The sequence below is a fragment of the Lepidochelys kempii genome, chromosome 5, assembly GCF_965140285.1.
Source record: "Lepidochelys kempii isolate rLepKem1 chromosome 5, rLepKem1.hap1, whole genome shotgun sequence".
NCBI lineage: Eukaryota > Metazoa > Chordata > Testudines > Cheloniidae > Lepidochelys > Lepidochelys kempii.
The window spans coordinates 77,035,632-77,055,858 of NC_136384.1; the positions used below are offsets into that span (position 1 = coordinate 77,035,632).

Genomic DNA, 20,227 nt, shown 5'->3' on the forward strand with positions numbered 1-20,227 from the left:
TTCAGTTAACATAACCGTAAGCATAAGTGCACCACCTAACACAAACTGAATACGTAAACCTGCCCCAAAGCTTTTGGTTGAGTATTGGTTTTGGTAGGTGTGTGTGTGAAGATGGAACAGACAAAAACTGGGAAAGACTGAGGCCTGATCTACACCTAAAACTTAGGTCAACCTAGCTATGGTGATCAGGGCTGTGAAAAATTTTGCTCCCTGAGCACCATAGTTAGGTTGACCTAATCTCCAGTGTAGTTGTGGCTAGGTCAATGGAAGCATTAGTCCATTGATCTAGCTACTATCTCTCAGAGAGGTGGACTGCCTACATTAATGGAATCCCCCCTTCCGTTGATGTAGGAAGCTGCAGGGCTATAGCTGTGCTCTAGACATAAATCAGAGAGAGAGAGAGACTGAAGGAGCAGCTGAAAAAGCATGGTGGCCGTCCCGGGAAGAAACCTGGGAAGAGGTTGTTGGGTCATGTGTGCAGGCTGAAAAGAGTGTTCTCATAACAGTACATTCCACAGATAACCAGAATTTCCTTTCCCAGGCACACCTCAGAGCTACAGGCAGCCTTATCTGGTGCTGACCAATTCTCTTCAGAGAGGATGCTCCTCCCAAGACATGCAACAAAGTACATTGGTGCTGTGAGGAAAAAAAAGCTGTTTCTTGCTATTTGATTCCTTCTGCATTAAGAGAAACAGAACTTGGCATATTCTTTGTAAATAAACACAACCGCATCAAATAAATACTGATCACCAATTTCTGCTTCCAATTGGCATATCCATAGGGCCCTGAACTTGACTAGCTGCTTCGGTCAAAAGGGGGCAACAGTACCAGTGAATCTGTGTTCTGATGTTTAGTAAGTTTGTCAAGCTCTGTAGAGTGACTCATGAACGTGAGTGCCAACCTCAGGGCAGACTGTTAGAAATAAGGGCACAAACACCAAATTGGTTGTGTGTTCTATATTTAGATTTTGCCAACCAGATATCAAGTGTGAACTCTGCAAGCACTGTAACAGCATTAACAAGGAGTTACAGTCAGTCACCTTGGCACTTTGGGCTATCTTGCCACCCATGCAAGCCTGCCTTTCTGATAGATGGTTCCGTTTACCAAAAAACTCATCAATATTCAGGTTACTCCCAATCCCAAAGGACCAGTCACTTACCCCAAGTCAATTATACCTTACATCTCTCACCGAAGACAACACTTGTAGCCAATCCTGTAATAAACTAACTACAGATTTATTAACTAGGAAAAAGAAATGAGTTATGTATCGGGTTAAAACAGGTAAACATACACGCACAAATGAGTTACAGTCTTAATAGGTAATAGAAGCTGCTGTAATATGTAAGTTCTATATGTCTTCTACGGCCAACTCAAGCTAGCTTGGGGATCCCTTCCTTTAAGCTTAGAAATATTGCCCTCTTTGAATTCCAAGCAGCACAGTGATACAGTTGTTTCTGGTCAGGGCTTTTTATTCCCTTACCCCAGACTTCAAACTGTGATGGGACAAGGGTTTTTGCATGTTTCCTCTTAATGAATGTGAGGGGAGAAATCAACAAAGTCTTTTGTCCACTGGTGTTCCACAATGGTTCATCTGGTGTCTATAGGCCTTCTTTAGTTGGGGAGGAGATAATCTTGTGATAAACCTCTTGTGATAAACCTAGTATTTCACACTTAATCATGCATCTCTCCTGACTGTGGGGGTTTCCAGTTACAAAGCAAACACTTAAATACTACTTTATAGAATGGGATACAGATATTGTAAGTGAGATTAATGCATGCAGCAACCCGCAAGCATTTCATAAAGTCAAACACTAAATACATCTCTCTAAATCTAATGCCCATTTTAACAATACTACCACAGAGATGAGCCAGATTGGTTTCCAGTTACGCATTTGTCAGTGTTCAGTGAGGCCTAAGGGCCTTGGCCTGAGCTGGCACCTGCTCTGCCATTATCACAAAGTTCTATTTTGATTTTCTCATGAAGGCAATTAAACTCATGAATATTTCAAAGTGTATTGAAACAGACACTTTATTTGTATTTAGCCATCATAAAATCCCCTTATTCTATATAACAACCACAAAAATGAGCACCTCTTGGATCTATGTAATACAGCTCTTTTTGCAGGTTCCTCTTGCATCTGTAACCAGTCCTGGATGGTATCTGTAAATATTGTGTATCTTAAATATGTATAAATTCCAATGTATTGGTATGAATTATCACATTTTGAATACAGCCCCATGATTGCTTAACAAAATCCTGAAGCCTTGTGTGAATAACTTTTTTGATTCCCACACTTACTAAATTCACTCATATATTTCTAAATACACAAACCTATACATTGTCCTCATGTCCCAAGGTGATACTGAAGTCAATATTGGTAAGCTCAAACTGAAGTTAGTGAAAGTAGAGTACTGACACCAGCTGTGAATTTAGCCTTCCCACCTCTGGTAATTTTTCTCACTGCAATTTTTTGAAGAAAAATAGTTAATTGAAATTCACATTGGGAAATAAGGAAAAATTCAAAAAAATTAAGAAAGGTTTTTCTACACTATTTCTCCCCATTTTTGCCAACTGGAAAACAGTATCAAAGTATGAAAGGTATTACTTATACACACATACTCAAAAAAAGTAAGAAAGTGTGTCAGTGTATCTTCCAAATGGTAACAAAAAATCATTGCTATGTTATGTCTCACTTAAAAAGAGAGAGTTTCAAAAAGTAACAAAAATTAAAATTTAATAATGAAAGTGTTACTTTTTCACTCTTTTTCCTACTTTTCTAAGAAAAGAAAGTAAAAGAAAAAATATAAAATTTGGGGCCAATTTACCCTGAAATGTTTTGCTTTGAATTTTTTTTAAAAAATGGAAAATGATATTGAAAATGATATTTAATGAAAAACATTAGTTTTTGACATTATGCTGTTTTTAATGAAAAAAGTTTTCTTTAATAATTTCTTCCAGTGCTAGTTAGGTACAAGAGAGAGCACTGCAGCAGTCTTTAGCCATAAGATTGTCCTGTTTTTGAATCAACCACTTTTTCTGAAAGATGATGTATTTGAAACATTCCATAGCTGACATGTAGATTATCAAAAACTATACAAAGGAGGCAGAGAAGGAACTGGCAAATCATCTCTCCTCATGAACCAATAAAAGTTGACAAGACAATTCATTTCAGTAAATAGTGTCCCATTCTGATGGATCTGGTATCCTCAGATAAGAGAAGCTGCATATAACATAATGCTCAGGAGAAGGTCATAAGAACCTTATTTTCAAATGCCTCCACCCTTCCCGTACTCTTGAAGATGGGTAGGTTTTGTCTGGACCATCAGGGGAAAAAGAACCCTCAGCCCCATTAAGAATGGCAAGTCCACTCCTCTCCTCATGGGTTTGAGGAGGGGGCCTCTGTGGCTGATTAGTTAGACAGAAGAGTGTGGCATAATTTTATTGGCTGCTAGGCACCCAAGGGAAGGGATTAGAAGAACTTCACCATGCCAGGAGGAGGTGTTCTGTCTTGGGGGGGGGGGGAACCACTATCCCCCTCCTCTCCTCCCCACCAACCTTCTGTGATTAGAGTAAGACCAGGTTGTTGGGTTTTGCTGTAGGCCTCTTCCCTCCCTGTCAGACTGGTTGCATGGTATGAGTTTTCTTTACCTTCCTTTCAGCAACCCAGAAACCCAGTGGGAATGTTGAGTTATGAAATTAATTGTTGTCACAACTTGGCAGATGTCCAGCCCAGATAATTGTTCAGAGGGGGTTCTGGTTGACTGATCAACCAGAATTTGGAAGCGGATTAGGAGAAGGAATGTCCTAAAGAATGTGGAGACTGGGTTGGAGCTCCTAATGTCTGGTACAGCAAGGAGACAACCACCTGTTCCCCGCCCCTTGGGCAAGGCAGTGGGGTCCCAGTAATGATTGTGAGACCAGGCTCACAGGGTGGGGATTGATGGTGACCTTCCACCAAGTGGAACCGATTGCAAAGGATGGATGACTTGCACTGGATGAGTTATTGCTGGATAGTTCCCAGATGTTACTTAATAAAGTTGTGGCCCACTTAAACCATGTTCCTGGTGTCTTCTTTTTTTGTCCTCTTGTGGTGCCTGGAATAATAAATAAAAGACTTAACAAAAAGTGTGCAAGAAAATAGAGTCGTGGCTGAGCAGCAACAACCCAACACTGTGAAAACCAAAGCTTCGGTAAGTTGACTGAAACAACTTGACTTCTGGTCTTACTGGGTCTGGTTTTCAGAGGTGTTGAGAACTCCCTATTCCCATTTAAATCAGTGAGAGGGGAACGAGAACAATGCCTCTGAAATCAAGCCCATTATGATCAGTTGATTTATTATAATTTTTAATTATTACCATGAAGATGTTTATTAAAATACTGCATATTTAAAAATAACTAAACTAGGAAGCAAATATTTTGCTACCATACTATTGTTAGACATGCCAGAATGTTTTCCACCCTTAGTAAAGTAGCTTTGGCAAATACATACTCATATTTTAACAAACATTTTTCACATTAATATTTACTTGGTATATTACTCTATAAGCTGGGTTTTTTTTTCTTTTCAATTTTGCAATAACACCACTTTTGCTATAAACCTCAATGTTTAAAGGACTGTAATTTACCTATATATTGTGTATGTCTGAAATTTAACATGGGTGGCCTAATAACTGACCTGATTTATGTCTCGCCATCAGTGGAGTTGCTGGGTTGCACAGGGCATAAGTTTGTACAAAATTTGATGGATGAGTTAAATGCAAGATCATATTTAGATTGCACCACATTTGCATTTTCAGAAGCTTTGTATTGATTTTCTAAATCGAATTATGGCTTCTACTGTTAAACAAGTAATAGAAAGAGAACGGCACAATACATATTAGCAACTACCAGTGACCCCAGAAGATTATGAATACTGGTATTGAAAGCCATAAATGTTATAGAAAGTGGCAGTTCTTTCTTGTCTTACTATGTTGTAAAGAAAAAAGCAAAAACATTTCTTGAATAGGAGAACTAGAAATAGCCAATTATTTGGGAGTGAAATTAACACTTGTGCAGACAGCCACCACACGATCTATGCACCATTTGAGTACCACTTAAGTCCAATGATATGTAAATCTTAGTCTGGCCTCCGCACAGGGGTAAATTTCACATCCTGTACATTCAACGGGATTTAAAATGAATAAAATACTAATGTTTGTGGTTCAGTGGTTTCAATGGCTCGTGTATCAGGTTCAGAAGTCAAATGGATCAATTGACCATTAGTTGCAAAGAGTCAGAAATGTAGGTGGCAAGGTAATGTAATTCCTCAAGGACATGGTTTATTTGTGTTATCAGTATTTCTGCTATTGAATAAATAGTGGTAGTCTTGGATGTTTATAAGTACAGGAAGATCACGCAGGTATTTTTGAAAAGTTTCACGTGTGTGATTATTTTTAAGGTCCTGGAATATACAAAATTCCTATTTGTGTTGAAAGAACTGAAGAACAATCATTAAGAGGAAAATAGACCCCTGTATTTGTGGTAGTGTTGAATAAGATAGTGGCCTTTAAAAATGTATAATAGGATACTAGGGAGAGCGTTTGACTGGCCATTGTTCCAGTTGCAAGCACATGTGTACGGATTGGTTTCTACAATAGTTGGAAAATATTCTAAGGTCTCATGAAAGGTGTCAGGTTAACAGCCCTGGAGACTGAAGTCCCCTATCCGCTAGACAAGTACACTACAGGTACAAACAGTAGCTACAATCTTTCCCATGCTTGGTCTGCCAATGTTTCTCAATACAGGACTGGAAGGATTACTTCCAGGGACACAAATATAGTTTTATTTCCATTTCCATTCAGCCACTTGCTCTCTTCTGAAACTGCCAATAAGTGTTTTCATTGGTGCCAATGTTGAAGTGGATGCTTGTCCATTAGGGACTGGATTAAGAGCATCAGTCACTTCACACAGGCTGCTGAAGAGGCAACAGATGGTTGGTGGCGTCCTCACTGAAGTCAATGGCAAAACTTAGTTTCACCTGGTAACTTTTGGTTGTTACAGATCTCAGCTGCATTTGGAACCAGTGATGTGAAGATGAAAGGCTCAGTGGCCCACTGTCAGTTCCCTGGACTAGCCATTTCTCTGTCGCTCTCTCTGATCTCTACCATTCTGTGATATTCACTGAGAGAAGCATTGCAGTGTTTCAGTCAACATTACTCTAATTAAGGACCTTCAGTGTTGTTATATTATCTCTTTATATTGTATCCATAGTCTGCTAGCTGCTGTACAGAAAATTATGACACCTTGTTCCCAGGCCTTAATACGCTTTCAACTAAGGAGACAACAGCTATAAGCTAGGGGGCCTCAGAGGTAACCAAAATAAGACGTTTTATCATAGTTATATGTTACGTTGGCCAAGCACAATCCTTCTTGCATTCCTTGTGTGCTTATTCTTCTCCTGTTGCCAGTAATAGTAGTTGTACTTACTGTTAAGTATGCATACTGCAGTAGTGCTAAGGGGCTTTAATCCTGATGGGGCCCCATTTTGCTGTACAAATGCTCATAGACAGTAAACTTGTACAAATACATCATTTAAGCAGTAGATTTCAGTTACAAAACATCTTTTTTTTACTAATCCTTTCTTCACATACTCTCTGGATTCATGAAAGACAATGAGCCATATTCTCAGCTGATGTAAATTGGTATAGCTCTATTGGAATATCTGAATTTCGAGAAGAAGCTCTGGCATTGTCAATGCTGTAGTAAAATAAAACCAAAAACCATTAAAAGAAATAAAATAAGAGCAGTTTTATTTTAAATGCAGTGATAAGTGTAATCTACCTGCAAACATAATGGATTACAGTGAATAAAGGAAAAAAAGTCAAAAATTATTAACAGAGCTAATTTTAGATTTTGGAACATTTTACGACCTAGTGCAAGGTTATAAGCTGTTTTAATGAAGATAATATGGATTCTAATTGATTTCATGTTGGTATACTGATTATTTACAGGTTCAAAAAGTCAGACTGATTCTCTGAGTAATTACTAGAAGTAAAAGCATATTCTGAAACAGGGTAGCTTGAAAAAACAGTATAATTGCTTTACAGAAAGATGTGGGAGTGGAGTTGTTAACATTCAGTTTTGCTGACATTTGAATGTTAACCTTGGTTTGGTATGGGAGACAGATGTTTGAACACAGTAACACACTGCTGAACATGGATGTGTTAATATTAGTTTATAAAGTCTGAATGATGGAGAAGCACTAAGTAAAAATGCCACCCCTCCATCTCAATGGGTGAGGGAACTTGACTGGGCCAGCAGTGAAGGAGAAAATCCCCAGCAGCAAGAAAAGGAGACACTTGCTGAGCGACATCAAGTAGCTCCTTCTCCCCAGAGTCTCTGATACCTGTTGGCCAGTTGGGGTGGGGGCAGAGGTGCTGATTGACCAACATTCCCTAGTTCCCAGGATTTAACCTGGAGCAAGGGCCATGTGGACCCCCTTTCAGCTCAGTATCAGCAACCCCACCCTGAACTAGGAATGAGACTCCAGCCTGACAGATGATGTGGGTCTAACTGATCACACGTTTGGAGGTCAGGAAGGAATTTTTTCATCCTTAGGGACAATTGGCAAAGGCCCAGGTGAGTTTTTCCACATTCCTCACAGCACCTTCAAGCCACAGTGCATTAAGTAGGAATGTGCTTGGTACCTAGCTGAAATATTTGTCTTAAGTTGTGAATTTGTCCCAACTTTCATCTCGTTTCCAGTGAGGTTAAAAGGATAAAATGAATGGTTCCCAGAGGTAAAAGGCCTGGGATTTTGCTAAGGGGCCTTAGCCTCAAGGGAGGGGGGGAGACCTTATGGACCTTGGAGACTGAGGTTCCCCATCCTTCTGCACCCTCTGTCCCCATCATGGGGGGTGGTGAACTGTGTCCTGGATAGTAGGCTGAGGAGAGCCTTCCCCCATTTATGGGTAATGTGGTAAGAGCCCTGTTACCCCCACAGTGTAACCACTTAAATACCTAAGATAGGAGAGCATGAGTGATGGCTGGGTAGAGCTCAACCCCTGTGTTTAAGTTTAATAAAAGTTGTGGCCTGCCACTTACAATCCATCTATGTGTCTTAGCCACCGTTTCTGGATCAAATACTGGCTACTTGAGTTCTGGATAAAATTTGACCACTATACTTTCCACCAAATGTACTCTAAACCACCATTTGTATTTCTGTGCTTTAAAAAAAAGGAACCAAGGTATCATGACAAAGATTTCCTAACCCTGAATAGCAAGAGAATATATTTGTGCCCTAAATGAAGATGAAAGAATTACAAATGGACAGCAACAAAAAAAAAAAAAAAAAGCCAACTGACTAACGTCCACTGAAAGAAAAATTAGGCTTTAGTATATGAATACATTTCATTTCAAAGGAATAAAAAAAATCCAAGTAGCACAACTTAGACCTGGATCTAAACATCCTGGACACAGCTGTTACGTTTCAAAGCTATGGAAGATGACAACAGAATGTAGAAATGCCTGGAAAATATTTACTCCATATTTTGCAGGGTTTTCAATTGTTAAAAGCTAAATGAAACCATTTCTACATTCCTTTTCTGTATCCACAATTAGAGCTGTGCAGATAATGGACTATTATTATATTATTATTATCATCATTAATATAATTTTTTTTATTTCAGGTTCAAAAGAAATATTTTGAAATTTTCAGCAAATCAAAAAAAAATGCAAAAATTAATTTTGGGTCAAATGAAACATTGTGTTTGACCCGAAATGAAATGTTTCAATTTGATTGAGCATTTTTAATGTTTTGAAACAAAATGGAAGGAAATTTTCAAACAAAAAGCCATTTTGAATTGAACTATTTCATTTTAATAATGAAATGAAACATTTTGACTTTTATTAATTTTGTTTTGTTTGGTCATAAACAATTCAACAAATGCAACACATAGTCATTAAACATTTCTGTTACGGAATCTGCATTTTTCACCAACAAATGGTTTTGGTTCTACCTACCTGAATAACCCACATATGAAATAGTTATTAATTATAAATCCAAATTGCATTGCTTGTGATTTAAATGACCTGGGCATGCAGTTTGTGGTTACTAAAGGGGATTTTAATATTAATTACTGTAAACTGGGGATCTGAATAAATATCCTCTCTGGTTAAATATAAGTGACTGTTTATTTAAATAGTAAATGAACACTGATTTAAAGTTTAGTATAAATGTTTAATTAGTACCCTTATAGGTTATTTTCCCCTTATTAAAAGCTATCTATACAACACTCTATATTTAGTTTGAGAGGAAAGCTGTTAACAGAAAGATGCATTCCTAAAAGGACTAAATATTGGACATGTTCCAACTGCCTGTCTGTCAAAATGTTCACATTTAATATAATTGAGTAAAAATGAGGGGTGTGTGTGTTTTAAATTGAAATGGGGGAGGAAGGGTCTAGAATGAAATGGAGGAGGGTGGGTGTATATTTTAGAATGTAATTGGTTTCTTTTGGAATGAAATAGTAGTGGAAGGAAACAGTTGAAATGGTGGTGCTGGTAGGAGAATGCAGAGAGAGGGAATATGATATAGTCTGTCTCTATATCCCTCACTAGCTCTGCCCTCCCTGTCCCCCAACTCTGCATCTCTGTGTATATTTATTTAAATTTCTCTTTGTGTCTTTAGGTATATTTATGCATCTGTAAAGTTTACTGCTTTACCCTAGATCAGGATATTGAAAGGTATGGGTACTATATTTACCAACTACTTAACAGGGCTATTGTGGAATTAATTTAATGCAGTGCTTTGAATATATAAATCTCCCAAAATGGTAAGAACTTGTAAAATTAGGTGCTAGATGTCTCAAAGTGGGCAGCTAATCACTGAGATCCACAAAATTAGTGGATGCCTTTCCAAATTTTTGTCCTAAACACACTTTTTCTGCCTCAGTTCCCCATCTGTAAATTCAGGATAATACAAATTGGTTACCTTACAAGAGAGTTGTGAAGTAAAAATTGCACAAACAACCTTAATTCTATAATTGCCTAGTTTTTGAATGCTTCACTTTACAACTTAATATTCTTTGAATGTTAATACATTTCTTTTGTATGTAATATTTATTATTTTAAAATAATGCAGGGATGTTCACCCCACCTGGTTTCTGTGTGTTTCAGAACATTGTAAAATTCAGTTTTCTATGGGAGATCCCATATTATTTGTGCCAATAATAATATTTTTTCCCTTTTGGAGATCATCAAAGAGAGACAAATTTTTAGACATCACGTGAAGGTATAAAAGTATTCAGCTGTGCCCTGGGAATGAATCATGCAGTGTAGGTTGACATCCAAGATAACACATGCTGCTAGGAGAATACAAATAGACCTTTCATGTTTCACATGGATATGAATATATATTATATATATATATAGAGAGAGAGACACTACATGTTGAAAAAAAGAAATGATTTTGATATCACTCATAAGGTAATTCAGTGTTGTTCTGAAGAAGTTTGCGGAAGGATTGCATACTGACAGACAGTACTCATAAAATTATTCATGTTTGTAGTGAATTAATTAAACTCACGTATAAATTTAGATGAATCTGTTGTGGAATTTCCATCTTGCTGGACACGTATGCAGCATAATCCAGGGACATTGCTGTCACAGTGTGTTTTTTCACAATGCAGTATTAGCTTGAGGAACTCATTGCCAAAAGGTGTAACTGAGGCCAAAAATTTCAAGGATTCAAAGAGTTACGTATTTCTGAGATAGCACTAAGAATTTAAATGGGATGTAAACCTTTGTAATTCAGCATGCAAACCAAGCACTAAGTATCTGGGACTAGGATGAAACCTCCCCTAAAGACAAAGTATACCATAATTGTCCATTATAATATTTGAGAGAGGCAAAATACTGGACTACATGGGCCACTGTTGTCCTCTGATATGGCAAGTCCTCTGATATGGCAATTCCTATGTTGCTATACACCCACGTTTATCCTGCAGTGAAATGCTAGCAGATTTTTATCTACTACCTGTCAAAATGATTATGTTGCAACAATGAATTAAATACCAGGTGTAGCCTTGCTTTGTCTTTCAATAGCATTGAAGTGATTGACCCCTGGATCTCCGATAAAGGGAAATGACTGTTTGTTTATATTGTGCCAATACAAGTCTTTCTCTGTCACTATTACCTCATTGTCTGATGAATAGATATCACCAGTCATTTGTTTTTGTTTGCTAGATCAATGCTGGGGATAAAACCTGACTCAAAAACTGCAGGAGAGTAACAGTGTATTAGTCTCTGGATTGGGAGGATGCAAAAATTGGAAAGGGGAAACAAAAGATCTGCTACAAAGTTCAAAATATGGTCACAATGAGGAAAGTGACTGTGTGAAACTGGATTATTACAGATTTGCTCACTGTGTATATTCTGAGTCTTAAATCCTCACTTTAGTAACAAAAGGAAGTTAATAGTTTGTTTTTCTCCCCTTAACCAATGCAGAATCAATGTAGCTATGGTCAAGTGATAGGGATTCTTCTATTCGGACACTGTACAAATAGACTTTTCAACTAAGTTTCAGTTGCAGAATCTTCATTATTTATGATTTGGGACCATGAAGAACCCAGGTTAATTTTCAGATCTCATGCTGAGTTTGCAGGTTTTTTCAACCTTCTTTAACTACAAACTGAGCACTTCTAAAATGGACATTACTAAGAGACACTGACTGAACACCCATTTTACCATAATTAGAGCATAGCCTCCCTCTAAATGTGCCACAGTACCTCAGCTGCAGTCAATTGCCATAAATTATGAGTATGTACAGTACAAATCTGAACATTTTGGATTATACATTTTCTCTAAAGAAACAACATTGCTGATATGTGCCTCTGGTATGTAACAGGGGAGATTTGATTTATTTCCAAGGTCTCAGCACTTAGGACACCTGCCAACAAGGGATTTGAGCCACTCTGTGTGGATATTCCAATACCAGTAACTACATCTCATTTCCTTTCTGTCCGACGGCAAGACTGGAAGCTCCTCACAGCTGCTGCTTGTTTCAACTATGTGCTGGTTACCACTGCGTTCCTGTCATATAAAGTGGCATAGTGTATTCTCTTTGATATCATTCTCCCATGATGTTCCTGTGGTTTTATTGCTGTTTTCTGACATTGATAACTTCAAAATCTCAAATTTAGCAGGGTTCAGCTGTGTGCTGCAGTTTTGACAGACCATAAGTCAGTCAGAAAAAAATCTAATATATTGTTTATTATTGGTATTTAAAGTTGGTTACATTTGGCATTAGATTTGTTGCCAAAGGAAAGTGGTTTGGGTAGAAGTTATTCAAAGAAGTAGCAAAACCAGCAATTAAGTCTTCAAAGTGCTTAGCACAACAGATTCCAATTGGGGCTAGTTGCTACTGGAGTAGAAACATTGCATGTGAATAAATATCTGTTTCCTTGCTCCCTGAGCTGGGATCACAGCATAATCAGCATGCTCAGCCCCGGGGGACAGGGAGGGATGAATTGTGAAACTATATTTATATTGCTCTTCAGTGCCCTCCTTTCGTTGGCACATGGAGTAACATTAGCTAGCTCCAGTGTATCCAGCAGGGTAGTTGTAAGGCATTTGAGTGTTGTTGGGGCATTAAGAGAATTATAGAATTGTAGGACTGGAAGGGACATTGAGAGGTCTTCTAGTTCAGTTCCCTGCACTCAAGGCAGCACTAAGTATTATCTACACCATCCCTGACAGGTGTTTGTCTAACCTGCTTTTAAAAATTTGACAGATTCAACAGCCTCCCTAAACAATTTATTCCAGTGCTTAACCACCCTGACAGTTGGGAAGTTTTTCCTAATGTCCAACCTAAATCACCCATTGCTTCTTGTCCTATCCTCAGAAGTTAGAGAACAATTTTTCTCCCTCCTCCTTGTAACAACCTTTTTATGTACTTGAAAACTGTTATGTCCCCCCTCAGTCTTCTCTTCTCCAGACTAAACAAGCCCATTTTTTTTTCCAATCTTTCCTCACAGGTCATGCTTTATAGACTTTTAATCATTTTTGTTGCTCTTCTCTGGACTTTCTCCAATTTGTCCACATCTTTCCTGAAATGTGGCAGCCAGAATTGGACATAATATTCCAGCTGAGGCCTAGACAGCATGGAGTAGAGAGGAAGAATTACTTCTCTCATCTTGTGTTGTTTTCAATACTCCTGCTAATACAACCCAGAATGATGATTGCTTTTTTTTGGACTCCTTTCTAAATTTAGTTTGACTTCTGAGAGGTACTCTCAAATATTTAAAGTTCTCTTTTCAATAAAGATCATAGAATTACTTCTTAATTTTCAGTATTAAGGGTTTTTTTTTTAAATGCACTATAGTTGAAGAGGGCATTCTGTTACAGATGAAAAGCCTTCTCACTACACTACTTTCAAAGCTTTTCATTTAAGTTCTGGGCACTAGAATATTGTCATAGGTCACAGGGACATGCAAAAAGGGGACAAGCAGGGTCACAGGCCCTTCAATAATTGTCAGGGGCCCAGGACTTCTCCGACCCTGGGGCTGAAGAGGCAGGGAAGAGCGAGCTACTTCCTAGGGCCAGAGGAGAGAGGGTAGAGTGAGTTCCTGCTGGGGCTGGGGAGAGGGAAGAGCAAGCTCCTGCCAGGGAAGGGGAAAGAGGGAGCTCCTGTAGGGACCTGGGTGGTGGTAAGCAGCAAGCTCTTCCAGGTGGGGGGGTTGGAGGGAGGTGCACAGAATGTGCCCCTCCAAAAGGAGTCAAATTTAAATTCCTGCACACACCCTTGATTGGTCATGTTCTCAACTGGTGTAATTCCATTGACGTCATAGGGACTAAACCCATTTACACCAACTGAGGATCTGGTTCTGTATTGGTAAGGATGTACAATCATCAAACAACCCAGTGCTTTAAGAATTTGCAATTATATGGACTCTTAATTAAATGAAAATGTTAAATGAAACTCTTCCCTATTAGGGTTTTTATTTGGTGTCTAAAGGTTTGTTTTCTGTTTTGCTTTCTCTTTGACAGCTCCTTCAGGCTGGAAGGAATATCTACATTTGGAGGCATGTCAGTTATTTCTTTGATGTCAGTTTCGTCATTGGGACTTCTTGCAGGCCAGATCTGATGAAAGTAACCAGGAACCTGACCCTCCTTGGAGCATGGAAGCCCTTAGAGTCAGAGCACAACTAATCACTGGTGTAATCTGCATCAAATCATCTGCCTCAGATCTGACCGCTACGAGCTACAAGCTGAGCCCTGATAAAAGCCACAGCCTTAAATTCTGTTCACTCAGAAAGAAGAATAAAGAGGACTAAATACCTTGCCCCATACAGAAACAACTGTCTCCAAGCCTGACCCTTAAGGAGTTCAGTACTGAGCAATTAGAGTAATAAACAATAAACCAATTTATCATGCGGTCCAGCCAGCATCCAAAAAATATTTAAGTATGTAGCCAAAAGGAAACATGAAGCACTTGAGTGATTGCAAGAAAAGCAATGCATGTACAACAACAGAGGAATATTGCTATTTGTGGGGAAAGAAAACCTCTGCCATCCCTTGTACATATTCAAAGCCATAGAAGAACGGAGCATCAGTGATGCTCAAATGCTTGAAAGGATGTTGTCTCCTGTTCTCCACCCAAATCTGAAGAAAAAAAGGTCGCTGTTACAGATTGCATCTCAATGCACTTCTAATATTTGCACTGTCACTTCCATTCAGGGTCATGATGTGTGCCATCATTTGCACAGATGGTCCCATGAGATTTTAGACCGCAACAAGCTGTATCTTGCAGGGGCTCCAAAAGGAAGTAAGAAGCTGAAGAAAAGGAATGCTCTCTTACAGGGAGGATTTCTCCCCACAGCAAAATAGTCCTTCGTAAGATTAAAAGAAGTGTATGAAAAAAGCATCAACATGAAAAAGTGGATTTAAAAAGGGATCTAATTTTTTTTTATGAAATTCATTTTATATCATAGTAACAGCCAACAGATTGAGCCTATTGAAACTATACACCCAGAATGTTCCTGTTGGACATGAGCAGTATCCTCCTAGAAAATATTAAAGAAAAAAGTCATTTGTAATATGTATTTGACATAATACTTTTTATAGCGATTTATCTATGCTTCATGGAGAAATGTAAAAGACAAACAAACAGCATTTTCAGTTTATTTTTCTAAATAAATGTGTTGTTTGTATTATTTGCAGTCACTTATTTTAGATGGTTTTCATTACCCCAAAAAAAGAATTTAAAGATGGAACCAAAACACAGCAACTGTTTTGCCATGTTAAATCGTAACAATTGCAGACTGAAAGCTTTAATATAAATAGTATAATTTGTAAAATTATAAAGTATATTTATACTGGCAAATATGTATGGACAACAAGAAGGAGGTATTTTAACTCTTAGTTTCAGTACATAGATTTTGATAGTCACATAAATGAATGTGAAGTTACATAATTGGTGCAGGGTTTTTTTCTGTAGTACGTTGTAGCAAATGAAGCTTCAGATGCCTAGGAATTCAGAGAACAATTCTAATGTTCAAGATTTTCCAAAATTACACAGTCCCCTTGTCAAGTGATTCATTTCATCCAGAAACCACTTTTTTCATACTGTAACATACAAGGCCATTAAAGATGCCGCTATTTGGTCAGGAGGAATTTGGGAACTTAAGGGGTAATAGAGATTGATCATTACAGTCATCCACAGATTTCATTTAGGAACAGTCATTGTATCTGTCTAATGGAGTATTTTGTTATCAAGTCATTGAACACACTGATTCTAGAGCTGTTTTGAATAAAAATATATATTTTCCCTTTTTTCCATAATCTTCTAGCCTGTGTAATTTTTAGAGAAAAAGCAAATCATGTGATATCAATTCTCTTACTTTAATCATCAGCTTTAATCTAAACAGGCTTTTCTTTATTCCCTTTGCTCTTGAGGAACATACTAATTAAGTGTTCAGTAGGGGAAAAGTGTTCTTTCAAAAATGATTTCATCTAATATATAGTTGAATTTGAAATGGGTAAATAGCTTAGTACTTTTGCTCTATTCTAATGTACTAACAAATGTGTATAGGCTTCACCCCTTCTGATGGATGAAATGACAGAACTGCTGAAGTGTGTGCCTGAAGCCCTATTACTGCAACAGGTAATAGATCTGTCTTCTCCCAAAGCCCAGGTACTTTGAGTTCTGTCGAACTTAAAACTGTGAAGTCATGGGTAGCCACAGTTGGTGACTGATTTTTTTTTTCTTTTTGCAATAAATCAAACACACCACACACACACCCCACCAAAGCAATTTTAGCCCTATTTGATAGTATAAGTGGTAGTTATTGGTCACTGAAAAGTGGCCTGATCCTGTGATGTGGGGAAGACCCCCAGTTCTACAGGTGTCAACAAGAGATGAGAACTCTGAGCACAGCTGAGTCACAGCCTTAGTTCACACATACAAGTTCAGCTGAAGGTTGACTCATAGACAAGTTGCTATGAATATTCACAGATTTCTCATTTGCTCTGTAGAACTGGTCACCTAAGTCACAGAGACTTACAGACTTTTAAGGCCAGAAGGGACCATCTTGATCATCTAGTCTGACCTCCTGCACTTTGCAGACCACAGAATCTCACCCACCCACTCCTGTAATAAACCCCTAACCTATGTCTGAGCTATTGAAGTCCTCAAATCATGATTTAAAGACTTAAAGGTACAGAGAATCCACCATTTACACTAGTTTAAACTTGCAAGTGACCTGTGCTCCATGCTGCAGAGCAAGGTGAAAAAACCCCAGGGCCTCTGCCAATCTGACCCAGAAGAAAATTCCTTCCCAATCCCAAATATGGTGATCAGTTAGATTCCGAGTATGTGGACAAGACCCACCAGCCAGACACCTAAGAAAGAATTCTCTGTAATAAATCAGAGCCCCATGTACTGTCCCGTAACCGACTATTGGAGATATGTCCTGCTAGCAGTCACAGATCATACCATCCCGTCCATAAACCTCTCAAGCTCAGTCTTGAAGCCAGTTAGGTTTTTTTCCCCACACTGCTCCCCTTGGAAGGCAGTTCCAAAACTTCACTCCTCTGATCATTAGAAGCATTTGTCTAATTTGAAGCCTAAACCTGTTGGACAGTTTATATCCATTTGTTCTGTGTCCACATTGGTGCTTAACTTAAATAACTCCTCTCCCTCCCTGGTATTTTTCCCTCTTATGTATTTATAGAGAGCAATCATAGCTCCCCTCAACCTTCTTTTGGTTAGGCTCAACAAGCCAAGCTATGAGTCTTTATTTATTTTGTTTGTTTCCTCATTGGGTGACCTGGGTTTTATAAATAGAGGATCCTCATTTTATGTTTGCAAATTATCCACATCCGTAATTGTTTAATTAAACTACTGTATTATGCTAATAACAGTATTTCAAAATAGGTCATGAAAATTTCTGGTATGAGTATTCTCACAATCATATTTGCAGCAGTATTTATGCCTGTGATGGGGTTGGGACTCACCACTGCAGCACCTCCCGCTGGCACATCTGGGAATTAGCTCTGTCCTCTGTGGGGCACCCTCTGCTGGTGATGTCCCCATCTGTCTCTCGCCCTGCTGGCATCTGGACACACATTGCTCCTCGCTTGGTGGCATCCTTTTCAGGACACAGCCCTCTGGCAGTGCCCTCAAGTCCACCCTCACCCCCTTCCAGTGTCTGTCCAGCAGTCTGTCCAGTTCACTCCTGCCGCAGTGGACAACCACAACCCTTTGAGTCTAGCCTCCCTGTTCAAGGGCCAGTTGCAGTCTGTCACGGCCACCCTTCCATGGCTGGGTGCTGTACAAGGAGGAAGGGCGGGGGGTCTGGCCCACCCACTACTCTGGGTCCCAACCCAGGGACCTTCTAGTGGCAGCCTCCCTGCCCTCATTCTCTCCCCTTGTCTAACTGGCCCTGGGCCACTTCCCCTGTGGCCCTTCGCACCCTCTAGGCCCTTTCTATCAGGGCCCGCAGTCTGGCAGGTATTGGGCCAGAGCCCTTCTATGCTCCCCCGCTGCTCTGTCCAAGATGCCTGTCTCCTGCTCAGAAGACAAACCTTCACCTTCTGAAAGCCTGGAAGAGACTGCCTACTCCCTTCCTGGGAAGCCTTTATATAGGGCCTAGCCTAGCCCTGATTGGCTGGCTGTAATATTGGCCCTGATTGGCTCCCAGTAGGCCTTTTGCTGATTGGCTGCCCTTCTGTGCAGCCGATCTGGCCTACTCTAGTCCTATCTCTCATGGAGTGGGGCAGGCGCCCTACCAGAATGACATTTTTGCTTTCTGCAAACATTCTGATGAATAAATACTTGTTCACCTGAATGTCTGCAAACGAATGAGGAAAACGCAACTTATATCCGTGAATTCATATTTACAAATATGTTTTCTTCTTTACTTGCCCAACTCTAGAGAAAGCTGTGTGATATTTTTAATATACTAACTGCACCTATCTAATACTCTAGGCACACATACAGTTTTATAAGGACAGATACTGTAGAGTAGGAAGTCCTGGGTGCCAGTGGAGCTGTTATTCTATGTTAATAATGCATAAATTATAAAGATAATAGAACACTTTGGTCTGAATTACAAGAAACAGTACATATGTCTTCAGGAAGATGACATAGCAAAAGAGATCATGGTTCTCAGCAACAAATACAGTTGTTTACAGCTCTTTATTAGTAGAGGTTTTGCATATTTCAGAATGTGCTAAAACAAATATTAATCACCACCTTTCAAAATAAAGGTCAGTGCACATAGAAGGGAGCAAACTCTGCTGTCCATGGCATTGGGATAAATCCACAACCTTTGACTTCTGTATACTTACTCATGTATAGATGGGTATAACTGATAGCAGAATTTAATACACCGTATATACTGTTTCGGCTACCATAATGCACACCAAAAAAACATAATGGACAGTATCATTAAACTGCTGTATAGAAACAACTAATAAAAGCCCAGTAATACAGTTAATTGCAGTGATTTAGATTTATTTGCTGTTTGTGTGTGGTCCAGCTATTCCCTTGAGATAACAGGTCAAAATAGAAAGGTCAATACATTACTGGAATTGGAGCCAGCTCTAGGCAAATAATTAGTTCTGAAAGTCTTTTATTTAAGCCAGTTTACAATGCCCACTTCTAGACTCAGTGCCCTTTTTGTACGTATATGTGTATGTATTTATATAACATGTTTTTATAGCAAGTTCTGAATTAGTGGAATGTTGCAGGTTGTTGGGGCACCCAAAGAGGTAAGAGTGGTTGAAATCCTTACATTTCCAAAAGGAAAAACTGCTGCAAACTACCACTAATTCTGGAGGTTTAGGCAGGATCCATATGATACAAAATGGTCCTTGTGATCCAAATTTGCAGAATTCATGTACATCCTCTTGGTGTCCATAATCTGCTATGCTGACTCCGCTGATTTGAGGACTTCGTGGTAGATTTTTTAATGTATTTAAAAGTTACCTAAAGATGCAGATTCATGCCTAGCGTTTTTTTCAAACATGCCTAAGGCCCAGATTTGTTAAGGTAGTTGGGCATTGCTCCTCTCTGTGTTGCAAGGCCTAAGATACACAAAATGGTGTCACAGTGTTCAGCATTGCAGCACTAACTTTTAGACAAACTGCTGCCTTGTTGAATCCTCAGCCCTGAGCTGGGACCCCCAGCTCTCTATGCAATGTGAGATTAGACAACTAAGAAAGAGATTCACAAAGACCAGGGGAGCCAGCTAAGCTAGCCAGTAGGAAATGACAACGAGAGGATAGGGGACTAAGTTCCATCCCACAGAGGTAGAGAGAGGCCTGAGGGAAGTCCTTTCCTACTCTTGGGATTTAATTATATATACAAAGTGGAACAGCTTCAACAGAAATGATTGAGAGAGTGACCTACCGTAGAGAGTGACCTACCGTAGACTACCTACCATAGTCTTGGAGTTAGGGCACTCTATGGGACATGGGAGACCCAAATCAGGCAGAGTGGGGGATTTGAAAAGAGTTTCCCCAAGTGAGTGCCCTAACCATTGGACTGTTGGGTATTCTGGAGGACACATAGACAGACAAGTCCTGGCCTGGAAAATTCCCCATCTGGTTACTCCTGGCTTTCTTTTATGTAAGGCACAATTCAGTCAGTAGGCTCAGAGAATGCCTACCGGATTGGGTCCTGCAGAGAAGACAGATGGGGGAATGCCTAGTTTCAGAATCCTACCTTGGTTTAGGCATCAGCTC

General features: G+C 39.2%; 1 protein-coding gene across 4 annotated transcripts in view; it reads left to right on the forward strand.

The window, feature by feature from the left end:
• The window catches only part of PRR16 (proline rich 16), a 236,361-nt gene extending 220,585 nt beyond the window's left edge, over nt 1–15,776 (forward strand). For 3 of the 4 annotated variants that reach the window (XM_073344792.2, XM_073344794.2, XM_073344795.2), the window contains exon 3: nt 14,027–15,776. The gene's annotated coding sequence lies outside the window, so the exon portion shown is untranslated. Of the gene's footprint in view, nt 1–9,668; nt 9,725–14,026 lie in introns of all 4 variants that reach the window. The other variant, XM_073344793.2, reaches the window with a different exon arrangement.
• Nucleotides 15,777–20,227: the final 4,451 nt, after the last annotated feature.